The following is a 20593-nucleotide window of genomic DNA, read 5'->3' on the forward strand; positions in this document are numbered from 1 at the left end:
TTAGATTATTTTAGTATTTCGAATACTGTTTGTATATAATGCTGCTTTGTTATATTTAAATTGCATGTATATTCGGGGCAAACATGTCAATGTTTTTGATTTTCTACCTTGGCAGGTATGCATGGGACCGCGTGGCTAAGAAGGGTGACACTCAACTGGAATTGTACAAATCGCGCATGCGCCAAGGTATGCACACTATATTCGTTAGCCGTACCCGAAGCGACGATCTGCGCATGCTCTGTAGAAAAGCCACGTCACAGAGATGGTGCCGGAAGCGATGATCTGCGCATGCTCTGTAGCAAAGCCACTTCACAAAGATGGTGCCGGAGTTGATCATCTACGCATGCTCAGATTCATAAGTGCTGCCTGTTGGAGCTGGACTTTCTCGTGCGCTCTGCCCTCGAGACTGGTAAACGTGCAATGTTTTTTTTAACATGTTTAAGGCCGGAGAATGTGGCCTGGGGGGAGACCAGCCTGGGGCTGAGCTTCTAGGGCGGCGGGGTCATGCTGGCTGACCCTGGGCTCCCCTTTTATAAACCTAGAAATATGTAACATATTTCCAGGTTTATAAAAGATGGCTTGAAAAGTGCACAAGCCATAGTAAGGTGCCTGCACACACACATATATATATATATATAACCTTTATATATAGTGTGCTCCCCAGGTGTGGCGAGGGTTAAAGACGCCTTGGTGACCTGGGGGGCGAGGGGGGTAAGGGGGACACAAGGACAGTAACATGAGCTGTGAACTGAATCACTCACAGTGGCTTCAGAGGAGATTCAATGATTTGCTCAGGATCACACACTTTGGTTAAATGCAGAAAGTGGGAGGTGAACAATTAACCACATGTGCTCCCAGGTTTAGTTGATATAAATATTTATTAAGGTTTTGCTTTGAGTTTCATGTGCCTAAATAATCCTTTCCTTATAGCAATGTCTTGACAAGAACCCACATTATAATAAACTAGCCTTTCATATCAAACTAACCTTAAGCTATATAGTCCTAAAAAATATGTTGAGCAATACTAGTATGACTTTAGTTTTGTTCTCTCCATCCTTCATAGGAGGTCACAGTAGCACCAGGCAAAGTAACGTGATTCTAATCTCACTTGGGTCTAAACCCATAAGCATTGCTGCAGTATTATGCTCCCTTCCCATTTCTTATCCCCCATTCACATTTCTTGAAGGGCAAAAGCCCCTGCGTGTAGCCCCCTGCCCCCATCAGTGTCTACCCCTTAACATGTGTGACAGACATGGAGAGAGCCGCGCTGCTGCTCGAGCTCCAACTTCCACACACAAGTGTGAGCCCTGGAAAGGCAGAATTTACGGGGGGGTCCAGCGTCCTGCAGACCCCCTGAAGCAAAAATAGGACTTACGGCATCCCGGGGAGGGGCTCTGTTCCACGCGGGACCCAAGCTGTCATTTCTGGACAGTCTCTCAAAAACAGACGGTTGCAGTCGAGTGTTCTCTCCGGTGTGGGGGAGGGTGACCCTTGGATCTGGGGTGGGTGGGTGAGGGTCACCCTTGGATCTGTGTTCTCTCTGGTGAGGGTGAGGGTCACCGTGGGACCGGTGGGGCATTGTTTGAGCAGTGCAGTTAAGATGGCACTGGATCTGCCTGGCTGATCTGGAGGACTGTCCTGGGGTGGGGGGGAATTCCTGGGTGGCACAATGCCCCACGTCATTTAGGATGTGTTCATCCATTCCTGCATTTCTTCTTTGCTTTCTGGCACTTGCATTCCTGGTTTCATAATTGGAAAAGCAAAACCACATGTCTGCCTGCGTTTTTTGTGATTTTTATATCTGTATAATTCCTTATGCATTTTCATTGCATCAAATTAATTTAATGAAAAAGAAAAACAGAAAATAGCTGATCTCCCCCGAAGATACTAGGGTGTTTGCAAACCTCTCAACCTATTGATTCTCCAGGGCTTGTGAAATCAGGTGTGCTTGGGGTTGTGTGGATTGTGACCACATTGACGCCAATGGGAAGTATTGCATTTTTTAAATGTTGGTGAAAATGTTCCTATGCGGATGAGTCCATTGAAATCTCTGGAAGGTAATGGGGTGTTGGGAGGGTGACAGTATGTTCACAGCGGTGCCACCCACCAAATGCGGTGAGTTGAAAGGTGTGTGTGGATCTCTCAACAATAGCAATCTATCTCTAACCCTCAACAGCACCCACACATGTGTCTGACCTCACTTGGGCTGCTTAGTCGAGCCTTGCCAGCCACCCAAGTCCTAGAACGGCAACATGCACAAATGCATCTCCTAAACTGACCCCTAGTACTCTCCAATGACACTGACTCTGGTCACCAAGGGCGTTCAACCAAAGAAAAAGCGCATTGAGGCCACACAAGGTGGGGAAAGAGCGCTATACAATACAATACAATGGCTACTCTGAAGGGAATGAGAAGGAATTGAAACAATCAGGAAGGGGGTGGGGGCTTTTAGAGATATCAGATGGGGCTTTGAAGGTTACTGGATTCTTTGCGGGAGATTATCCTCCTGACATGGCTCCTGAGATTTATCTGAAAGAAGGTGAATGGTGGCTCTGAAAACTGACCAGAAGGGTTTATAGGCATGTAACCCGAGGGGAGAGCATGTGCGCCATCTAGCCCCATTGCATGTCTCCCAAACAATTGCATGTCATGAGGGTCCCCAGCATTCAGTTCTGACACTTTAGAAAAAAGCACTTAATATGTTTGGGCTTACTGGCACATGTTATCATGGGGAAATTGAAATTTGCACTTGGATAGAAACACAGGACTGGATAAAAATGAGTCTGTGTGAGGAGGCCATCTGCAGCTAGAGGTCGAGATTGGAGCTCTGAAGGGGAAGAACACGGCATCTTATAAGGAGGGTGATGTAAGTGGCGATGAAGCTTCTCCATAGGGTCCAGGAGGGGATCTGGGCAAGGAGGATTGGGCTCAAGAGGATCAGGGGCTCTAGAGTGCAGAAGCTCTAAGGTGCAAAGGTACAGACTCTGAGGAGAGTCAAGAAAGCGCTCAGAGAAACCCTTCCAAGGTTACAGGAAGGGGCTCCGAGGTGGAGCATTCCAGGGGTGAAGATTTCCTACTGGAGACAGGTGGTCAGGAGATTATGAGGAGGAAAGCAGGATGGGTCTCTGGGGCGTGGAGGTGACAGAGTGGCGGGGTAGGTATAATTCACAAGATCTTACAGCCTGAGTGGGAGGGTATAGTTACTAGACCGAGTACAGGGAAAGACTCAGCTGAGTGGAGTGGGCGAGTTGGGGTTGGCTGTGCTTAGGATAGTGTTGGTGGGCTGAGAGTCTGCAGCAGGGACTACTTCACTATGTGCTGGAGCTTGCAGTATGTACAATCAGATGTTTGAGCAGCAATGCCATTTCACCAAAGTTGTGGACAATTGTAATTCAAATGTAAGGCCTCACTAGGTGGCTATTTTTAAACTTATTGAGCATTGTCATTTCCAACAGAAACGATGCACCCATGAAACATCAGAGATGGCCGAAGTAATCCTTGAATAGGTGCTGTGCAAGGCCAGTTCACCAGTGTAAAGAAAATGCGAACAAGGAAAATACATCCAGGTATGTCGGCGAGACTTTTCTGCTAATATGCTCACTAATGGTTATTGGGCGGCAGTGTTAGACTCCATGGAGATTTCAGTGGAATTACCGCTCACCGATTTTGCTGTTTTTTCTTTTAAGTGGCGGATTTACCTCCAGCTTTTTGCTGGAGGCGAATCCTCCACTCCACCGCCTAACTTGTAGTACTGCGGTGCATTAAAGGATAGTTCCGGGACTTTTTTTTTATTGTCCCTACGGGTCGGCCATGTGTTTGTAAGCATAAATCGGTAGATCGTAGGAAACTTTCCTATGGACCTTACCCGACTTTTCGCCCATTATCGCACTCGAAATCAGCCTCCATTTTGTGATAATCCTATCATTCCGCCGCATCGACCTGGCTCACCTGCCTTTGCGGCACTAAATCAAATCCCCCGCCCCTGAGCCTGACATCAGCAGACGCGTACTGCCCATTTCAAGCACGTCTCGTGTCAACAATCGCTGCGCCTCAGCTATTGACGTGTTGCCATGGAAATGGCAGGACGCCTCTTTCCCCAATAAGTATAAACAGACCGTTTCACAACACACAGCAGCAGATTTTCGATTCCATTCCTCTCTCTGTGTTACTTTGAGTATTCTGTGACTCGTTTCAGTGCTCTGGTCAGCTACCTTCGCCGCTTGTAGCCCGTGTGAACACCTGTACCATCTCTGTAAATTATTTTACTATCTTTACCGCACAATGGCCACAATAATGCCGTATATGTACGAGCCCGAGTACACCGAGGAAGAACTACTGGAAAGTCAAGCACGCGAAAACGATGGGGATTCGGACGGCAGTTGGGAGGACCAGTCAACGGATGAAGAGCCTGGACCATGTCGCATGGACGGCGTCTCCACCTGGTGCACGTGCAATCGGTGCGAGCTAATGCCAACTGAGGAGGAGAACTGCTGCTGCCGTGAAAATTCCGGGTGCTTGGCCTACATTTCGGAAAGCGAGCAAAGTCTGCAGGAAGGCGAGCAAAGTCCGCAATGCATCACCGAGCTGCCAGAGTTCAGGGAAGCCTGCCTCTCACGGACCGTGTTGAGGATGATGATGGTGCTTATGCACGAACTTCGCGGCACTGTTCGTCCGCGTAATCCGAGTAACGAGTAAGTATACTCTGTTTGTGATGTCAGTGATGCCACCACTATTTCATGGTCGTCTCCCACATATAAAATTACATTTACATATCATTCGAACGCATGTAAATTTGTTCCATATAGTGCATTTTCTAGATATAATTTTTTTCTAAGAAAAATGACATGTGTTACCTGAATCGACATTGATAAGAAAGTTTGGTCAGTTTAATACAGTTTGCATCTTTTTTTTTCACAGGTGGTACAGGCTGGTGGCCTATCGTTGCTTCACTTGGTGGCTTCACGGGAGGCTCGGACACCGCGTTCGGAGAGTAATACCTGCCTGTGCGGTACTTGCCATTAGACAACATTTCCCCAGTGACAGTGGACAATACCGCGGATTTTCCCTCGATGTGCTGCAACCTCAACTTTACAATGTGTAATGTTTATTATTTATGTTTAATTAAAATCTAAAATAAAGCCCAACATATATTTTAACAATGGTTGTTTTGATTTTTTAAATGAATCTAGTGTATATTCTCCTGGGAGGGTGAGGTATTTATAAACTCACCCCCCTGCATTCCATGTAGTAGATCCTGCAGCCATCCTCTTACATTCAGTTAGATGGCCTCTCCTTGGTGAGGCCCTGCGGCAAACTGGTCTTGTCTGCACGACCACCGCCCCGATCCACCCCCCGCCCTATCAAAGGCAGTTCGCACCGGGGTACTTGTGCTGGCAAGTGGAGCTGTCAGGGAGCGATAAAGGCCAAGAGGTGCCAAAGACCATGTACACTTCAAAGTGGTCTATAGAGCATGGGTTGTTGTTCCCATGTCTACCTACAGACCCCGTGTCTCCTGCCAAGCATCCCCCCTCACGCTGGACGGCCCCCTGCAATCCACATAAGTGTGTCTCCATTCACGAGTCTTCCTGTGTCTTGTCTGCACGACCACCGCCCCGATCCACCCCCCGCCCTATCAAAGGCAGTTCGCACCGGGGTACTTGTGCTGGCAAGTGGAGCTGTCAGGGAGCGATAAAGGCCAAGAGGTGCCAAAGACCATGTACACTTCAAAGTGGTCTATAGAGCATGGGTTGTTGTTCCCATGTCTACCTACAGACCCCGTGTCTCCTGCCAAGCATCCCCCCTCACGCTGGACGGCCCCCTGCAATCCACATAAGTGTGAATCCATTCACGAGTCTTCCTGTGTCTTGTCTGCACGACCACCGCCCCGATCCACCCCCCGCCCTATCAAAGGCAGTTCGCACCGGGGTACTTGTGCTGGCAAGTGGAGCTGTCAGGGAGCGATAAAGGCCAAGAGGTGCCAAAGACCATGTACACTTCAAAGTGGTCTATAGAGCATGGGTTGTTGTTCCCATGTCTACCTACAGACCCCGTGTCTCCTGCCAAGCATCCCCCCTCACGCTGGACGGCCCCCTGCAGACCGCATAATGCCACGACATATACACGTCATTCATTCACAAACACACCCCTGTTTCGAATTCTTTATAACCCACTTCATATTTCTAATGAGAACTTCTTTGCGCTTTGCTAGTCAACCCGTGAAGGTGCTGGTTATCTGCTCTTCGTCTCTGTGAACTTCCGTGACCACTTTGAGCAAACTCGTCAGTTTGCAACCTGTGAACTGCTCCCTGTTCTACGACAAGAAACTACTCTGATCCCTGCATCTAACTGTTTGTTCGTCAAGGTAAGTCCATGTACCATAATCATTTTGCGTCCAATTTTTTAATTTATATCTATTTGCTAGTAGTCATCAAATTGCATCCATGTTTTCTTTTCGTTCACGACAGTACATGCAAGGAACTAGTCACATGTTCTGAGTTTAGTCAAATTACTTTTTCTATTTTTTGAAAGTTATTGAAATACTTATCCGCATGTGAATAACGTGTATAGTTCCAAGAACCAAAACGGACCTTGCATTGAACCTTTTATGTGTCATTTAATGTTTTAACACATTGGTATTCATAGAGAATTGTTGATCTTTACTTTTCAGAACTTTCCATAATGCCTGCCTGTTCCATTGGCGGTTGCCCTTCGAAGACCCATAACAAATCTGAAGGTACTATAATGCATGTTTTCCCTAAGACAATAGATCAGATAAGAGAATGGGTCCGATATTGCGGATATCCAGCCTCTGAGATAGAAAGTAGAGTCCTAGAAGTCTTTGCGGACAAGAGGGGTGATCGATACCGCATCTGCAGCAGGCACTTTAGCCCAGACATGTACTCCACATCATTGCTAATAAGGACGAAAACACCGCGAGCGAGGCGAAAATTGCTCTCAACCGCTATTCCCACTCTATTCGTCCACATCCCTCCACTGGTGAGTCAAGTTTACGTATTTATCTCTCGGCATTGCGGTAGTGTGTAGCATTAGCTAACAATAATTTCCCCATTTATGTATCCACTCAATATGAAGGCTGAAGATTCTCCATCCGTGTCGTTATTGCAGTCATCAGCCACTTCAAGCGCCTATCGGGTAATCTTACTTAGCTATTCTGACACTGACTTGTTTTAGGCATGTAAATCAATAGTTTTAATTGATCGTGTAATTATTTTACCTAATGGTACACCACAGTACTCGTCCTCTAGTCTTTGTTTTCAGTTATAATTATTGTTATCCAAAATAATGCAAGTACTGTCTTTCAGGGAGATGCTGAGGAGTCCAATGCATTGACGACAACCGTAGATGTCACTCAGATGCTCGAGGTACGTTTCCGGACAGTTCCATCGATGGAGATCATCAGATCTTGCATTCTTGTAGCGTGATTGTTACACACAATGTTTCTTTCGTTTTTAGCCATTGGTATGTCCTTCTGTCGTCGCCCTCCTATGTGTCTTCTTTTTTCAATATTGTGTTCATTACTAATGAAAGTCCTATGTTTCAGGGAGTCGATGGAGCATTAGTCCAAGAGGAAGGGGGAGCATGCAGTTACGGGTCGGCGCAACAGCTTGCAGAAGTGTGCACCGCAGTTACAGCGTCCCTTGATGTTCTTATGCATTTCGAGGTATGGATACTGACAGATCAATCATGCAAGATCAAATGACGTGATTACATCCGCTATACTTCCTTCTTTATTAACGCAAGTACTATGTTTCAGGGAGCTGACGGAGCTTCTTCAACAAGAACATCACCCCTAGTAGTTGATGCAGATCTCTGGGTGGTGACACTTCCAACGATGGAGCAAATCGAATCATATTTAGATATCCATTATTTATTTTAGACAACTGATCATTTGTGCAGGTCTATTTAGATGAGCCGTTGATGCCTGCAGAAAGTTTATGTTCTTTTAAACAAAATACAAAACCATACTAATGCAATTACTGTGTTTCAGGGAGTTGCTGAAGCCTCATCTTCAATAATATCATCAATGGAAGTCTATGCGGAGCCCGAGGTATGGATCTTGACAGTTCAATCTAACTAGATCAACAATGCGTGAACTATTGTCGTTTGAATGTTCTACACAATGCGTTCATTCGTGTTTTGCTATTGAGATGTACGTATGGGTATTGGTCCCCAAGTACATTTTGTGTTTTCAATATTATTATACATACTAATGAAAGTTCTATGTTTCAGCGAGTCGATGGAGCCTCAGTGAGTGATGGATGTGCTTATCATGAAAGTATAGTCGTTGCAGCGCGAGAGGAAGTGGAGACATGCACACACGAGTCGGAGCAACAGCGTCCAGATGTTGAAGTTCGAGGAAAGAAAGTTTCAAAGAAAAGAAAGCAAAAGAAGGTTAGTGTCCTGTTCACTATATTATGTTGTCTTTCACTGTCAATAGTTCAATACTGTAAGTTGTGTTTAAACTGAACATCCCTTTTCTAATCTGTCCTCTAGTTGCGAGTGGGTGTAAGAACTAGATCTACACAGACAGTGAAGCGAACGAGAGATGTTGCTTGTCAAACCTTTTGGCAGGGACTTGAGACTGGAGATGCATCGTGCCAATGGGAAGAATATGAAGTGATTGACAACGGAGCTATACCACCACCAGCCATTGATAGTGAATGTCCTCCTGGTAGTTTGGATGCAGTCGTAGATCAATTCACAGAATCCACACCCGCAAAAAATAAGAGCACGCGAAAGTTGAAGACATTGTTTTTTTCTCCCATCTCCGGACAAGGAACAGATGTTGCAATGGAAGAGAATGAAGTGGACGACAATGAAACACCATCAATATCACTCAGCATAGCGGAAGACGATATCAGAGATTGTACCTTTCATGCGAGTGACATGTCCTCAACGTTACAGGCCGAACCAGCTGGGATGCAGAGTGACAGTATAAGGAAAGAGGCCAAATTCATTGTATTCGATAGCTGTTTGATGGATATTATTATGATGATGAAATGTGGGCATTGGGTTGGTGGGGAAGTATGTGGGGAGCCATTGATTAATGTGACTCGTGCAATTCGAGGCACTAACCTTAAAATACATGCCACCTGTACACAATATCATCCGTTCGCATGGTCTGCACAACCCATGCTGGGGCAACTGCCAGCAGGCAATCTACTTTGTGCAGCGGCCGCACTTTTTAGTGGTTCAAGTTTTAAAAAGTTACAGTATTTCTTTCAGTTTGTGGGAATCCATTTCATTGCGAAAAGTCAGTTCTACAAATACCAAACCGATTATCTATTTCCAGCCATCAGCGAAGCTTGGAGAATGGAAAAAATGTCAATGGAAAGTACATTCGCGGGCAAACGCTTCAGGCTAGCCGGTGATGGACAATGCGACAGTCCAGGATTTTCAGCCAAGTACTGCACCTACCACTTTCAGGACATGGAAAGTAAGAAAATTGTGAGTTCGGTGGTCGTGCAGGTGTCACAAAGTACATCCTCAGTGGCCATGGAGAAAGTTGGCTTTGTAGCATCATTGCAAGAACTACAATCGCGGGGAATGGTGATCGACCTGATAGCCACGGACAGACACGTTTCAATTGCCAAGACAATGAGAGAACAGTACAAAAATATAAATCACCAATTTGACGTTTGGCATCTTGCAAAATCAATCAATAAAAAATTGTCGGCTGCAGGAAAAAAAAAAGATATGCAAGGTATTTCACAGTGGTCCAAGTCAATCAGCAACCATCTTTGGTGGAGCTCAAAAACATGTGAAGGGTCGTTGGAAATTCTACTGGAAAAATGGCGGTCAGTAATGTTGCACTGTAGCAACGTACATCGATGGTCGACAAATGAGCATTTCCACAAATGTGAACATGGCCATTTGTCCACAGAGGAGGCACGGAAGAAGAAGTGGTTGATTCCTTCATCACCCACTCACAAGGCCATTGAAAAGATTGTATTTGATAAAACTATAACAAGAGATTTGAGGGGACTCACGGAATTCTGCCACACAGGAGATTTGGAGGTGTTCCACAATATGTGCCTAAAGTACAGGCCCAAAAGATTGCATTTTGGCATGGAAGGCATGATAAATCGGACTCTTCTAGCGGTCTTGGCACATAACCATAATGTTGGCCGTCAACAAAGTAGGACGACCGGAACTTTAGGGACGCTTCGCTACAATAAGGCCTTCACTAAAAGAAGTAAACAATGGGTGATCAAACCAGTGTTTGAGGATATGCAATATGAGTTTATTGAGAGACTTATCGTAGATGTCCTCGATAGGCACATACATGGAGTGGTGAACGAACCTATGCAGGGGACAACTGCATTGCCACCCAACATTGCCTCTGTTCCATGTCCACCTAAAGCAGAGCTCATTGAGAAATACACATCACGGTTTAAATGATTGTAATTCGATTGTCTGTTCTCTCGAGTCTCCTCATGTTGCAGGCCCATTGCAATTAAACCAAACAGTAATATAAATCATTTTTACAAACATTATAGAATGTTTCCGTATTACAAACACATGGCCGACCCATAGGGACAATAAAAAAAAAGGCACGCAGACAAGATGCCCTTACACTAACTGGAGCTAACTAGAAATGTGTGCTCGCTCAAAGTGAAGGTCAGCTGCTTTGATGTTTTGCTCGGGTGGCGGAACGGCCCACGACCCAATATAAGGTTCTATTGTGATTTGACCTTGACAGGCCGGGACCATCCTGAAAGACTAAGAAAAGATAATGAATAAAATTTCAGAAACGAAACGATGAGCCACGTTCATTAGAAGAAGTAACGTCGGCAAAGAAGGAGTGGTGTTTCGGGTCTGCCCTACACAGAGACACAATGGAAAATGCAAATATAATGTAAGTAACTTTTGATGAGTTTATACCGCAATTTCATTACTATACAGTGGCTTTAAAGACGGGTTCAGTTGTACTTGTTCGTTCTATGTGGCATAGTGTTTTCTACCGCGCACTATCTGGAGGAGAAACATCTGCTTTTACTGAAGCACCTCAAAACCTTCCTCTTTGCTTCTGCTTTCTCTCTCCCTCTCCCCTGCTACAACTGGTCCACTGTCTGCGACCTCGGTCCTGGGCCCTTCCACTCTCCACCTGCACTGCCTCCCTGTCAACCCCTGCACTGGGGGACTGTCTCAGTATCCTACAGCCCCCCCTTCCCAGCACTTGTTCTGCACTTACCTTGCACTTGCCACCAGCTGGCCCTATTTATTTATTATTTTATGCTACTTACCTTGTACTCCACTCCCCCCCCCTCCATGCCTCGCCACGCCTTTAAACACTTGTGTACACCCAGTAGCGCTGTCCTCGCTATGAAATGAATAATTTTAATAAGGATCTGATGGTGAGACTAATTTCATTTTTTATGTTTTTAGGTACATCATTCACTACTGTCTGTGTCACGAGTACCAGACACCGGCGGACGGCTTCTACAGCCGCCAGTTGCTTCTCCGCGTGAACAACGTTACCACCCTGACCATTTTATGGGACGATCGCCAAGTACAAGTATGCCCTTACGCGGTACTAACGGTTAGATGCAACATACCTACCGTTGTGGTGGCCTAGTGCCTCGTTGTTGGAACAGCCATGCGATTATCAGTGCGACAGAAGAGCTTATTTTTATCGTAAACGAACACCCTGTGTACTGCACACGAACATCGCTTCCCTCAAGACGAACTAATTTGGATCGAGAGCAAAGAAAAATGCAAATCGCTGAATATTCTCTAAACATTTGATGTCCAATAAACGTACTTTGCCAAATGTACAATCTTGCCGTTTGCTTTTAAACCACGGTTTCACATTCCGAATTGTGGTGCTGTATTGTGAGATGCTCTAAGACCCTGTGTACAGCAAAGGACCATCGCGTTCCTCAATACAAACTTTTTGGAACATGAGCAAATAAAAATGCAAATCGCTGAATATTCTCTAAACATTTGATGTCAAATAAATGTACTTTACCACATTTACAATCTTGCGGTTTGATTTCAAAGTACAGTTTCATATTCCGAATTGTGGTGCGCTGTATTGTGAGCTGATCTGTGTTGATTTCCGGGGTCTGTGTGGAGTCGCGTAGAAGACGCCTGGGCGCGTTTGCCTACGCAGCTCAGTCACGTCACGGATAGAGGCGGGGAATATGAATGTTTTGATAAAGTCTGTTTCAGGGGCGGGGGATTTGATTTAGTGCCGCAAAGGCAGGTGAGCCAGGTCGATGCGGCGGAATGATAGGATTATCACAAAATGGAGGCTGATTTCGAGTGCGATAATGGGCGAAAAGTCGGGTAAGGTCCATAGGAAAGTTTCCTACGATCTACCGATTTATGCTTACAAACACATGGCCGACCCGTAGGGACAATAAAAAAAAAGTCCCGGAACTATCCTTTAATGCAGCAGTAACTGAGTTACCACTCTGGTACTGTCGATTTTTACTGCACCGCCGTACTCCGTAGCCCCAATGTATTTACAAATGAACATGTTCGGAGTGAAATATTGCTTGCTAGACTGCGTGTGGCTTTCGAAAATATTCAGTGCTGCAAAAGAAGGAAATTAACAAAATGAGGTGCATATTTTGTTAACATTTTGTTAAAATTTCTGTTGTCATCTTGAATCGCAGGCACAACGTTAATTTTGGTTCTGCGTATCTGCACATTTTGCTATTTTAGGTGCTAGGACCAGCCATTTCCCCTTTTTTTTATTCTGCTTTCCTTGTTACTTAGTTTGTTTCTAGCTGAAACTTAGCTCAAGTGCTTTACAACAGGAGGTTGCCTGCATTGGTCCTTGTATTTTATACAGTAGCACAGTACTGTTGGTGGAGGGAGGGTGCCCGCATTGGTCTTGGTATTTTATGCGGTAGCGCAGTACTGCTGGAGGGAGGGTTCTAAATCAATGTTCCTCAGATTAAAATAAACATTTAAAAGCAGACAAGTATGTGATTCCATCAATGTTGCACCCGCCAACTCAATTTACCCATCAGGATATCTTGGCAGTTGGTTTCACATTTCGTCATAGAGATTCCAATGTTATTTTTAACCGCACATATAAGGCCACCAAAAGGACGGCCGAGCGGACATATTTGGGCTTTTTCATAATGGATGGTAAAACCATCTAAAATTGGTAGATTTGCTAACCATCCATGTTTCTTGCAAACAGACAATTGAGTAATTCTCATCCAAAATCCTTTGCTAAAATGCCTGTAACAGATTGAAGAAGCCTCTGGTATTCCAGGATGCTACCTTACCCATAGAAGCTCAATTCCGCTGCAAGACCACACTCTCAACAACATTTACTGCACTTACTATGGGAGCCCAGTCACAAATTACTCTTTGCTTGTGGGCCAGCAGTCAAATTAAGTACAGTACAAGATGTGGAGTTTGCTTTCTAGACTCTTCTTCGCAGAGGATCAAAAGAATTAAAAATAAGCTCCCCTGTCAAGAAGTTATATATGATATTAGTACCCGGCAAGGGCGCAATCAGAATGAAAGGACCATTCTGATTGGCCCTCGCTGAGGCATTACCCGGCCGGAAATCCCTCGGTCGGGATTCCACTGGCATTGTCCGCGGCGGGGGCGTGGCAGACCCTCAGCCAATGAGGAGGCTCGAAGTGGGGCCATCCCCGCTCCGAGCCTCCCCACGGCTGAGAGGTTGCCTTCGCCCCCTGCCGGAGTCTCAGGTAAAGCTTTTTTTTTGTTCCCCTTTCCTCCCACCTCCCTGCCCTCCCCACCCCACTTACCTTCTACCTCCTTTGTCCCCGGTGGGGGACGATGGCAGCTTCCAGCCCTGTGTAGACTCGGAGTGGGGCCATCCCCGCTCCGAGCCTCCACATGGCTGGAGGCTTCCATCATCTCCCGCCGGGGACCCAGGTTCCTTTTTTTTAATTTATTTATTTTTCGCCCTCCCAAACCCACTTACCACCTTCTCCATTTTTTTTCGGGAGCGGGCGCTCTGGCATCACTTATGTTCCCAGCGTGTCTGCTCCCGATAGCCGCAATGGAAAGGGAAAACGGACTCCGTTTTCCCTTTCCCAGTGGCCATTTTCTTGGGCGTTTTCTTTTTTCTGTCCCAAAGCGCTGCAGCGTTTCGGGACAGAAAAAAATGCTTTTAGTGCCCCGGTCATGCAGATTTTGCGGGCCGGGGTACTAATAGCAATATGCCCATCGTGGCAAGGGCATTACCGACTCAGGTAATGCCCCAGGGCCATCGTTAAGGCCCTGGCTTCTCTCGGACCTATAACTATGGGCCCCGGGGCATTACCGGAGTCAGTAATGCCCCCGCCGCTTGGGGCATATTGCTTAATTATTCATCATTCTAAAGATAGTAGCGTGGTTGCTTCTTCAAATAAAGTGTTAGATCGAACATATAGCTGTACAAGGTCAACACAATCATCCCATACAAATTCGAACTGATCAATATAAACTGAACTAATTAGCCTTGCATTTGGGATCTCATCGTGCAGGGCCAAGACATGGGGCCTCATTATGACTGTTCCTGTCCGGAAACACCGGTGTTTCCGGACCGGCACAGTACGATTCTGCGGGCGGGTGCCATCCTGCCCGCCAGGGTCAGACCTGGCGGGCGGAACGGCACCCGCCCGCAGAGATTCAAGAAAGCACCGGCACCGTTGTAACTTCTGCCGGTGCTACCGTGGTCCCCATTCCCATGGAGTCCCTTGGGACTCCATGGGAATGGGGACTTGGAAATTTGCCGGTGTCTGACTTCCCGGCCGCCGGGGTCGTAATACCGGGAAGTCAGGTGCCGGTAAATATTGCACGTCGGGCGGCACCCTGCCGGTGTAGCACCGGCAGGGTTACCACCGGACTTGTCATGAGGCCCATACTGTTTGTTAAGCCGAATGCCTCCCTGCTCCTGGAACAAACGTTTTAGGTATGGCATGAGAGCAGAATCCGTCATTGTGTTACAGTCTTTGCCCCTCATCCTTCCCTATAAACGTTTATTTAATTATTCGTTCAGTAGGTACTTCCTCGGGTATCATTCTGCTCTTAAACACTTGGGAATTCATCCGGTCACTTACTCAAGAATCAACCCGACCGGAATCTTGGTTCAGGCTACTCTTTACCAACACTCTTTGGGCCTCATCAAGAGTTGGGCGACGCTATTAGCCCTACCGCCAAACCCCCGGCGCTATTAGCGCCGGATCACGGGTTTGGCGGAACGGTTAGTGCCCATTCCCCATTGGGCCCATTCGGGAATTCCTCATTCCCCATTGGGCCCAATGGGGAAATTTTGCGCTATTACCGCCAGCGGATTTCCCACCAGCGGTAATAGCGGCGAAAAAATCAGCAAATTTGCTGCAGAATTCACTCCAGCTCAGAGTTGGGGGGAAATCCGCCAAGGCCATGATCTTGCAGACCCTTAAATGTGGCGGTAATAGCGCTACCGCCGCATTTAAGGGTTACCACCAGACTTGTGATGAGGCCTCTCTGTGGCTAGGAAGGTGGGAGATATTGGCAAAGGTGGGATAGGTTGGGCATCAGGAATGCATATCCCATTAGGGACTGTATCCTCCCTCGGAAAGCATGAGGATAATACAGTACGATCAGCACTAGTTGTCCTATCCATAGGACCTTGCATCGCATCAGAGTGGAGGGTCAAAATACTTACATTTAAAGACGTATCATCTGTCTGTAGCCGGTCTTAAAAAGTGAGTTACTGCACGTTTCACTTTATTGGAGCAGCTCTTTTTACCCCGCAGCTTTTTTGAAACTGAAGTGGGGGTGGAGTGGGCACACTATAGCTCTGGAAGCTGTCAAATGCTTCATTGGGGGCAGGGGGTCTATTCATCGGCAGAAGTGCACTAAGGCCCAAGAAGCCACCAGGCTTGAAGCAGAGATAAAAGAACCAGAAAATGTGTATAATAAGGCAAGGACGGATGGGGTTTATGGAAGGGGAAGTATGACCTGAACTAGATGTCTGAAAGGGTGGAATGTACTCTGTACAAAACATGGAGCACATTCTTCGAAGAAGGGCCGAGATGGAGTTGTTTACTGGCACATAGGCTGAGAATGATGGACAGTTTAAGCGCCATCTGTGGGATCCAGAATACATCCGGGGATATTCTGTAGAATCCCAATGAAATTTCCCAGGAGTTCGTCACCACGTTTGGGAGATTATATACCCGAGGTGGTAGCTAGTGGGAATAGTATGGGACTAGCATGGACCCATTCTTCCTTGAGTTGGCATTGCAGAGAATGCCAGAGGAACTGTACATACTGGAGAAGGAGCTGGGGGTGGAAGAGCCCATTAGGGAAACTAACAGCCTGAACACTGAAATGCCCAGGACCAGATGGACTGCCGCCTGAGATGTATAGGATGACGCTGATGACCATGTGCAAACTACTGCTCGATTTGTACAATACATCGAAGAGGAAAGTGATCTACCGGAAATCTGCAAGACATGCATATATTTCCATCTTGTTGGGAAAAAGATTTCAGCAGCAACACCACCCGGTAGTTATAGACCAACAAGCCATATCAATGCAGACTGTAACGCACATATTTATTTTATTTATATAGACAGGAGGAACACTGCTATTTTTATCACAAAAGAATGTACAATAGATAAGAAATCAGATTTTACGGGAAGCGTGAGTTTCTTACAATGGGGTGAGTTAGTGGGGAATTCTGACCAGGTTGTGGAGGGGAGTGAATGGAACAGTCACTGAGGACAATACATAAGTGGACATAAATAGATTAAGGACAATGTACATTGGACATTTTAAAGAGCAGATAGGTGGTACGCTTGGGATGTGACCATGATGGATGAAGTGCTAGAGTGGAGGCAGAGGAAGCGAGGGACAGAGGAAGGTTCTAGATGAGTGGAAAAATGGTTGCTAGCATGCCGTTCAGAGATAGGTTAAGAGTGTAACTTGGAGGCGAGGAGGTAGGCTTTTAGTTTGGTTTTGAACAAATCTGTGTGAACTGTTTCTCGGATGTCCAAGGGAAGAGAATTCCATGCAAGAAGAGAGGGGAACGGAAGCAAGAGGAAGCAACGGGAGGGCGACGAGCCACAAGGGTAGTCTAGGAGAAAGAGAAGAGATTACAAGAAGGCTTGTAGAGTTGGACTGAGGAGGATAGCTACACTGGTGCCTTACCGTGGATAGATTTGTGATCCAGGAGAAGAAATGTCAATCTGGCATGATATTTTGTGATCAATATGAGTAGACTGATGCTCACTTTGAAAGAAGGAAGGACGCTGGATGGTTCAGTGGGGGTGCGCGGCCATCTTTGGACATCTTGAGTGAAGGTTTCTGTTTAGCACAGTGGAAGAGATGGAGTTTGCAGTGGGCATCCTAATATGGGCGTGGCTGTTGTACAGTGGACCAACGGCGGCTTTTGTCACAAATCTAGAGTGCCCCAGCGCCTTCACTGTGAATCACAGAATGAGGAAAGGCTTTCCCTCTCGCCATTACTCCATGTGCTTGCTATTGAACCACCTGTGATCTGGATATGGGAGGATGATTTAAGATTGAGGGTGAATTACACAGTCATTGAACAGAAACTGGCTCTATTTTTTTTTTTGCTAATAAATCAACTTTTCAAATACAACTTATTACATTTTTCCATGTAAACCACATAGACAAATATAACAATAGACCATAAAATTTCATAATTATTTCGTTAACAATTACTTAATCTTTACCTAAACATTATATACAATATAAAATTATAAAAAACACATTTCAATTTAAGAAATTACACCATTTTCTTCAGGATATACTTCGTCTAGAAATTGTACTATTGAATTCCATACAGTGAATTTAACACTTTGAACAAGCAAGATCCATATCTCATTATCGTCAGCAGCGTGAAAAAGATTTCACTTGTTAGATAAATGTTTCTCTCGTTGAACATTCAGTTGAGGACAAGAGATTATAACATGTTGTAAAGTTTCCTTTTCTGTGTAATTTTTACAAAATCTGCAGAAATTCATATTCAATGGTAGGATTTTTCTCCTCACAAGAATATCTCTAGTAGGCCATTGATTTAGTCTGAAACGTAAGTATTTCTTCCTTATTATTGGAGAAGGACATTTCTGGAAATAGGTAGACATACAGCGTAATTTCTTATGTTCAAAGGTTTGAGTCTCGAAATCTTTATATTTTAAACATGTTTCTCTATTTATCATCCAGTCCCAGTAGTAAAATTTAATATTAGCACAAGTTTGATTTTCTAGTAGAAGCTTGATGGTAATATCCGCCTCAGTTAACGTGTTCAGAACCATGTTACGCCATTTATTTGGAAAATGAGATTTAGATAGAACTAATTGGTGAGCTACCACACTCAACATATTGTTAGTTTCCAGGACCGTAAGGCATTTTCCAAAAAAGGAACACATACGCCACTTAACACGACTGGCTAAGGAAACTATACCTAATTCAAATCTTATAATTGGCATCGGAGTACTATCAGAAAGGAATAACACCTTTCGCCAAAACTGTGCCTCAAGTTTGTTCCATACGTTATCAGTGAAATATAGCATTGATTCAATTCCATAAGTTAGAATGGGAATTACCTTCTGCTCATAGAACAGAAGTAAATGTTTGCATGTGAATTTCCCAAATTTATAGATCAAAATGTTTGCTTGAGAGATCAAGGAAACCAGTTTAGATTGTGTGTTAGTAAGAAATATAGGCCCTCATTACAACTCAGGCGTTAAAGGTTAACGCCGTCGTTAACCCTTAACGCCTGATTCTGATTTTAACGGCTGCTTTTAGCAGCCGTTAAAATCCATGACGCTAACCTGCCATGATGCTAATTACGCCACCGTAATTTACGGGGCAAAAATGGGAATGGGGAAGGGAAAATGGGAAATGGGGATTTACCGCCCCACTCACCTTGGAATGGGGCGGTAAATCCGCCATCCACCAAGGTGTAAACGTAGTAAAGTTGGCGCAATTAGCGCCTGGGTCGTAATGACCCCCATAGTATTTGTTGTTGTATTCGGGATTGTTATTCCCAAATACTTATATTCTTTTACAATTTCTAAAGATTTATCACACAGGGTCCAGCTTTTCATGGAGAATTTCTGTGGTTTCATTGAGTTCTTACATACCATAATTTGTGATTTTTCTAAGTTCACTACTAAGTTGTTTTTAGTGACATAGGATGTTAACGCTGTTAATAGGTTTTGAAGTCCTCGTGGTGTCTGGGATATCAAAACCAAATCATCAGTGTAAAGCAACCAAGCTAGGACCTGGATTCTGAGTTTCGGAGCATCTGAAACAATAGCCACAAAAGCAGCTCCCATATCCAAAATAAAAAGATTAAACAAGATGGATGCCATTATACAACCCTGCGTAAGTCCTGAATAGGTGTTAAATTTCGCAGTTAAATGGCCGTCCATTAAGAGACGGACTTGCATTGTCGTTTCTGAATGTAATTGTTTTATCAAAGCCAATAAAGACGATGGACAGCCAAATGATTTTAATTTGTCAAATAATAAGGTTCGATCTATTGAGTCGAAAGCCATGCGGAAATCAATAAAAGCAAAATAAAGTGGTTGTTTACAGGCAGCAAATTGTGATTTCAACAAATTAATGGCAATCATATTTGGTAGGGTCCCGAGCCCCCGTACAAAACCTGACTGAAAGGGGTCTCTCTTAAGATTTAGTTTAGACCACTCGTTCAGTTCTTGAAGTATAATACGACAGAATATCTTGCTAGGGGCATCAAGCAAGGAAATTGGTCTATAACTTGCCGGGTTAGCTCAATCACCTTTTTTATAAAGTGGAAAGGTAATTGAATGCTTCCAGGAGGTTGGAATTAGTTGCCTAAAAAGAATGTTTTTAAACATAATATTTAGTATGTCTGTCCATAATTCAGGAAATTGTTTTATAGTCTGATTTGATAACCCGTCTGGGCCAGGAGCCCTTGATCTACTAGACTTATGAATAAAATATAGAATATCGTCTCTCTCAAACTTCAGGTGAATCTTATCATCTCTCTCTGTAAACGGAGAGAGATGCGCAGGGGTAAGTTTGGAATATATGGAAGAGTTATATTTAATCCATATTTCCTCTTTTACATCATTCGTCTGAACAGCTATTTGGTGTCCAGCTGTTACCTGATTGATAATTCTTCAGGATTCAGCCGAATTCTTGGAGGCCAGTATTTTTAACATGTTGCTCCCATCATTTTGATATAGTTTGGCTTTCATGCGCCTCAACCAATTCCTATATTTAGTTTTAATTTGTATAAGAGCTGTGAGTTGGCTTGCTTTAGGCAGTTTCAAAACAGTTCTTTTTTCTGATCGAATTTGTGATTTCATGATTCTAATCTCATGATTATATATGTATAGATGCAGCACTTGTTTGATTTTATGCCTAATGGAGTCTGGGTGAAACAACTGCATAAGGTCTGGATATAAAATGGGGGGGCTTGAGAGTCTATTCCTTGATTATTCATTTGCAAGCTATAACAATCTTTGAATGCTTCGAGAGATTTTTCTGACCAAATGAATCTATTACGAGCGGTGTTAATAGTAATAGGACCATTTTTATATACATTCTGTTTTATCTCACCACATTTGTCAGCCCAAACAGCATT

General features: G+C 44.7%; 1 pseudogene; it reads left to right on the forward strand.

Annotated features, from left to right (window-relative positions):
- The first annotated feature begins 323 nt into the window (after positions 1-323).
- LOC138452957 (zinc finger protein 208-like) overlaps positions 324-20593 on the forward strand; it is a 157660-nt pseudogene continuing 137390 nt past the window's right edge.

The sequence above is a fragment of the Ambystoma mexicanum genome, chromosome 4p (genome assembly GCF_040938575.1).
Source record: "Ambystoma mexicanum isolate Mex_15411 chromosome 4p, UKY_AmexF1_1, whole genome shotgun sequence".
NCBI lineage: Eukaryota > Metazoa > Chordata > Amphibia > Caudata > Ambystomatidae > Ambystoma > Ambystoma mexicanum.